At 34.2% G+C, this 6909-nt stretch overlaps 1 pseudogene; it reads left to right on the top strand.

Moving 5' to 3' along the window:
- Nucleotides 1-5624: 5624 nt before the first annotated feature.
- LOC140600785 (B box-binding protein-like) lies at nt 5625-6522 on the top strand (annotated as a pseudogene).
- Nucleotides 6523-6909: the final 387 nt, after the last annotated feature.

The following is a 6909-nucleotide window of genomic DNA, read 5'->3' as shown; positions in this document are numbered from 1 at the left end:
AACATACAGAATAACACCCAGTGCTCATCTCGTCAAGTGCCCCCTTCAGTACCCGTCACCCATTCACCCCCACCCCCCACCCTCCTCCCCTTCCACCACCCCTAGTTCATTTCCCAGAGTTAGGAGTCTTTATGTTCTGTCTCCCTTTCTGATATTTCCCACACATTTCTTCTCCCTTCCCTTATATTCCCTTTCACTATTATTTATATTCCCCAAATGAATGAGAACATATAATGTTTGTCCAGGATAGAAGAATTTAAATTCAGTGTCCAGTACCCTAAAATAGTGTTGAGGATGCAGTACAGGTATATAGGCTGAATGTACCTTATATATGCTTTTTAACTAATTTGTAATTATGTTTATTTTTTGTCATGTGTGTCTTATTTAAAAACATCAACCAGAGCTAAACATAAGATTCATAATAGAAAGTTTTGTTTAATTTGTTTCTAGAGAAATATACTGTAACTTTTTAATTATAAGGATTTTATCTATAAAATTTGGATTTAAGTGGAAAAATAGATATAAAATTCCTAATAAATCTTACTTATTTTAATTTTCTCTTCTGTTGTGTACTTTGAAAGAATTATATTTTATTTACTTTTTATTTTTTGGAAATTTTTATTTATTTATTTAGCCTGTGGTGGGGGAAGGGCAAAGGGAGAAAACAGAATCTCAAGCCGACTCTGCAGCATGAAGCCTAAGGCGAGACTGATCCTGGAGCTGGATCACAGGACCCCGAGATCATGACCTCTGCTGAAATCAAGAATAAGACACTTAACTGATTAAGCTACTGCTTTGGAAGAATTTTAAAAACAACTTGAGGGATCCCTGGGTGGCGCAGCGGTTTGGCGCCTGCCTTTGGCCCAGGGCGCGATCCTGGAGACCCGGGATCGAATCCCACATCGGGCTCCCGGTGCATGGAGCCTGCTTCTCCCTCTGCCTGTGTCTCTGCGCCCCTCTCTCTCTCTGTGACTATCATAAATAAATAAAAATTAAAAAAAAAAAAAAAAAAAAAACAACTTGAAACATTGATGTTTTTCTTAGATGATAATTTTATGTAATGTTTTAGAGAAGAAAACAAGGCATAAATCTGGGTAAAGGGTAGGTTCCTTTGGTTAAGGTAGGTATTTAAGAAGTGGCAAGTTAATTAGGGATTATCTTTCGATGAGTTAAAAACTACGTGGATGGGTGAGCTTCTTAGGTTTGTTAATTCTTATTTTTTAAAGATATTATTTATTTATTCATGAGACACAGAAAGAGAGAGAGGCAGAGGGAGGAGCAGGCTCTAAGCAGGGAGCCTAATGTGGGACTCGATCCCCAGACTCCAGGATCACACCCTGGGCAGGAGGCAGGTGCTAAATCGCTGAGCCACCCAGGGATCCCCAGGTTGTTTACTCTTAATGATATTCACTTTATTTTATTTTATTTTTCTCATAATCTGTGCCCATAAAGCAAACCTTCACATTATATGTAACCTACAGGTTTTTAATTCAATCAGATTATTTTTATAATACCAATGAAGACAATGTAAAAAAAAATTGGAACGTAGGGATTTTTTTTTTGTAATACACTCTTGAATAACTCAAAGTTATTTAAGTTCCCCATGTTTCAAAGGTAAAGATTTTTTAATCTATTAACTTGTACTCTTCATTTATTATAGTTTGATCATACTCTCTCATTTGCAATTTTTGTACAATAATATACTATATGAATAGCCAATATGCTTTAATATTTCTCTGTACCAAAGTACTTATAAATATATGGAAATAAAGACTTTTTTCAACCATAATATTTGCAAACATATTGAATTAATCAATTTTCCAATTTTCTCAACCCTTCTGTATGCATTGGTTAAAAACAAGTGGTATAGCAATTCTGTCTTGGCTTCATGTTAGAATAATGGGAAGAAAAAGAATAATGGGGAAGTTTTTAAAAATTGCGTTTAGGTTGTTTACTAGAATAATTAGAATTTCTGGTAATGTGACTCAGACTACAGTGTTTGGTAAGCTCTCTAGATGATTTCATTGTGTAGCTAGGGTGCAAAAGCACTGCACACAAAAAGATTAATAGTTGAAATTAATAGACATTTGGTAAATATGGCATTATTGTTACTTTTCTTAAAAACGTAGAACGTGAGATTCAAAGAAATGAAAAATCATTTTACATGTGTGATCTATTTTTTTTCAAAAAACCTGAAGCCTCATAATCAAGCTTTAAATGAGTTGTTCATAATTCAAAATTGTTTAATGACCTATGTGATATGTGTCATGTCTTTGGAAGAATTTCAAATATTGAGTGTTTTACAGATATAGAAGTTCTATTCTCCTATTTTTATCTATGTAAACAAGGCATTTCTGTAGCTTAAAAAATCAAATCGATGTTAGAGTTGTCTCCTTTAAGTATGACATAATACTCATCTAGCTCTACATCATTAAAGAGATATATTAAATAAAACCTAACATTTTATATTTAATATTTTCTCAAAATGTGTAATTTTTATTTTTTATTTTATTTTATTTTTTTAAGATTTTTTTTTATTTAATCATGAAAGACACATACAGAGAGAAGCAGAGACACAGGCAGAGGGAGAAGCAGGCTTTATGCAGGGAGCTTGATGTGGAGGTCGATCTTAGGACCCCGGGACCATGCCCTGAGCCAAAGGCAGACAGACGCTCAACCGCTGAGCCACCCAGGAGCCCCCCAAAATGTGTAATTTTTAAATATGCTAGCAAAATACATAAAATGTGTTGAAATATTGGGCCTTTTTTTAATAGGGAATTATATATATAATACATTAGAGATAACTTATATATTATATATTTAATATTATGCTAAAATATTATATATGATTTATATATACATACAAATTATTCATACATACACATAAGTCTATCAATGTACATATTTTTGTTGCCTAGTGTAGTAAATCATTTTTAAAAACTTTCAAACATAGGAATGTGTTAAATTAGCATATTTGTGGAAGAGGTAGAAGAAAAACTACATGACTAAGGAGGAACAAATGCACTACATAATGAAATTCTGCAGGTTCTTTTATTTTTTTTTCTCAATAGTGTGAGTTTCAAATCTCTATGGAATTGGAAATCATTTAGCTATGTTTAATGTGACTTCATAATTCTTTTATTTTTTTAGATTTTATTTATATATTCATGTGAGATACAGAGAGATAGGCAGAAGGAGAAACAGGCTCCCCTCAGGGAGCCCAATGTGGGACTCTATTCCAAGCCTGGGATCATGCCCTGAGCTGAGGGCAGATGCTCAACCATTGAGCCACCCAGGCATCCCAGTGACTTCATAATTCTGTTGTGAATTATGATACTATATAGTATTTCAAAAATTAAAGTATCCTGTTTGCTGAAATAATTTAGGTACTATTAGATCTACAGAAGGGACACAGGTTTCCAAAGTTATTTTAGTAACATTTCAATCAAAAGTTGTAAGGCTTTTATATGTGAAGGTCCCCTTCACACTTCCTTAGTTTTCCTTAATTTTAATTCTTAGTACTTTGTTAAATAAAGTTTAGAATAATAGTTCATTTTCCCCAATCTTATTAGAATTTTTATCAAAATTCTACTAATCTTAAACTTAATTTAAAATACCAGATATATTTGTGTTATTAATGCTTTCTTCCCAGTAATACACTATTAACTTATATTTATTGATATCTTTGGGTCTACTTACACATACTTTTCTTAATCTAATTGCTAAGTAAAATTTAATGTTTATTTCTAAGTAGTTTGACTTTATCATTTATTATATTGGGAAGGTTTTTATTCTTGGTCTTCTCAGTTTATTTTCTGACTTAGAAAATGTATGGCATTTCATATATGCATTTTAAGAAATTTTCCCACATGTGGATCTTTTTAAGATTCTAGTATTTTTGTGTTGATGATGTTAGGTTTTCTAGTCTACAAAAATCTATATGATAGGAAGATACTAATAATTCATCTTTTAAAAATATATTTTATGTTTTAATTTTATTGCATCGGCCAGTGATTTTAAGCTGGGTAAATGATTATTGAAGTTGTATCTTGCTATTAACAGAAACAGCTATTTTCCTTTTATATTTTTATCAAATACTTTGTAATTGAGAATAATGCATAGATCTGTCAGAATAATTATGAGCGGTAAGGTACTCTTATTTTTCCTTAGCCTCCAATATATTTTCTAAGAGTGTACTAGGTCTTGACTTTTTAGATTCCTGCTTGTTGTAAAAGAATAGTTACCTGTTACATGCTTAATACTCTGTTTAAAATTGTGGGATCGAAACTGAAAACTAAGTGTGCTGAGCATATTTTTGCATACTGTATTGCCTGATTTTAGTTTCAGCTAATAAAATGAGGTTGCAAGGGCATGGGGGTGGCTCAGTTATTTAAGCATCTGCCTTGGGATTAGGTCATGATCCCAGGGCCCTGGGATCCCTCTGGCATTGGCTCCCAGCTCAGTAGGGAAGTCTCCCTCTCCCACTACCTTCCCCCATCCCAGGCTTGTGCTCTCTCCCACTCTCTCTTGAATAAATAAATAAAATCTTTTTAAAAAATGAGGTGGCAAATCAAGCTTTTTTTCACCTGAAATTCTCAAGAAGTTTATATGCTCTGGTGCTATATATGTATAAATGATATGCTATATAACTTTCTCCAAGATTTGAAGAAATTATGTATAAAAACAGCATATGGTGATCCTCATTAGGGGGCAAATAATTTAATAGCTTTTCCAATGTCTATTCCTTTTGACATTGTACTTTTATCAAAATTTATTAACTTTTTCAAAGGCAGTATTTTTGGGCATATTAGTAAACATTTTTTCCATCTTATATAATTCATTACATTTTCTGCTTAAAAATCTAGTATTTCCTATCTTTGGACTTACTTTTAATTTTTAAAATGTATCTATATTTATATTTGGTAGATTTTTATATTTGATCTATATATTTTTATTTGGAAAATTATGCTGTGAATTCCCCATGACTCAAGATTTGGCTGTATTCTATCATCTTTTATTTTTTACTTAATTTCTAAATTAAATAAGAAATAGAAAAAATAATGTCATTCACTTTGTGATGAAATTAGAAGCAGCTCTGGAAATCTGAAGATCTCTTCCTCTGGCAATGAGGGATGTGGTTGTGTGATAGAAAGACCCACACATTTGAGTTCAGCAACTGAAATTATTAATCATCTTTTCTTTTTTGCCATGTATATCTGTAATACTACTTGATATTTCATATTAGCCTTTCAGCATCCTCATTTATGTACCTTCTCTTTCCCTTTTTTTTCTTAATGTCAAAATAAGGAGGTAATAATGCTAATAACTCAAAGTTAAAATTTAAAGTTATTTTCCTATTGAATTTATTTAAGTTTTCATAGGAAGTTTAAGGAAATGAATATTTATTATCTGTTATCTCATGTCAAATTCATGGCAATGCTACTGAGTTTTACGTTAATTTTCTCATTTAGTCTTCATAATATTACTTAAAAATAGCTATTTTATTCCCATTTTACAGAAGAGTAATTAGGCTTATATGAAACAAGGAGGAAGTGCAGTTTAAATCAAAAAGTGTCTAACTTTAAAATCTAAGCCATTCAGTTGATAGGCAGTGGGAATGGAGAATGGGGACCCCAGAAAGCCCAGAGCAGCCACATCCCTGCCACCTGCCTAGTTTCCATTATAACCAGGAAGAGCCGAAGCTTCCACAAAGAAACCCCAGTCACCATCAAGGTAACCATGAGCAGCCAGGCTGAGATCCAGCTGCTGTCAGCAGCAAATACAGACATCAACCTGGCACCACAGTGTGCAGAAACCCAGGCAACCTCACACAGGCAGTGCCTGTAGGTGGGGACAAGAAGATCATTGCAACTAATGTTTTGGGGAAAGTAAAATGGTTCGATGTAAGAAACAGATGTGGTTTCATCAACAAAAATGATGTATATATAAACCAAGGATGATGCATTTGTACACCAGACTGTCATAAAGACTAACCCTAGAAGTATAGGAGAAGGAGAGACTGGAATTGATGTTATTGAAGGAGAAAAGGGTGCAGAGGTAGCAAATGTCACCAATCCTGGTGGAGTTTCAATTTAAGGCAGTAAACATATAGCAGATTGTCACCACTATAGACCCCTTCCACATCCACATCCCAGGGGTTCAATGCAATTGTCATCAGGATAATCAGAATAGTGAGCATGGGGAAACGAATGTGGGATCAGAGAGCACTCTTGAAGGCCAGGCCCAACATGCCTATCCTAGCTCAGGTGATGGTTGCCACCTATTTATCTGCAGAGACCCCATGGGCACCAATTACAGTATTCCAAACCTCCTGTACAGGAAGAGGTGGTGGAGGGAGCTGACAAACAGGGTGCAGGAGAACAAGGTAGACCAGTGAGACAGAATATGTATCAGGGTTATAGATCGGTATTCTGCAGGGGTCCTCATTGCCAAAGACAGCCTAGGAAGGACAGCAATGAAGAAGATAAGGAAAATCAAGGAGATGAGAGACCATGTCAGTAGCCACTTCAAAGTTAGTACCACAGCATCATCAATTATCTGCTGAGACCTTCAGAAAACCCTAACCCACAAGATGACAAAGTGATAAAGGCAGTGCATTCAGCAGCTGAAAATGTGCCCACTCCCAAACCTGGAAGTGGGGTGGGGGGCTAAGTAAATGCTGATTTACCATTACCATCTTTATCATCATCCACATTAGGGTTTAGTCATCCAACAAAAAAGAAATGATTATGAAACTCCAGCAATAAAAAATAAACAATTGATGAGAGTTGTAGACTGTGAGCGCCTACCTTTTGTCTAGATAACTAGGATTATCTGCATTATCTATTCAGCATGTTTGTTTTTAAATTGTCTCTTTTTGGTAATGACAAATATGCTGTATTTGTTTTT

The sequence above is a fragment of the Canis lupus genome, chromosome 12, assembly GCF_048164855.1.
Source record: "Canis lupus baileyi chromosome 12, mCanLup2.hap1, whole genome shotgun sequence".
Classification (NCBI taxonomy): domain Eukaryota; kingdom Metazoa; phylum Chordata; class Mammalia; order Carnivora; family Canidae; genus Canis; species Canis lupus.
Note: the sequence above shows the minus strand (reverse complement) of the source record. Positions and strands in the feature narration are given on the sequence as shown.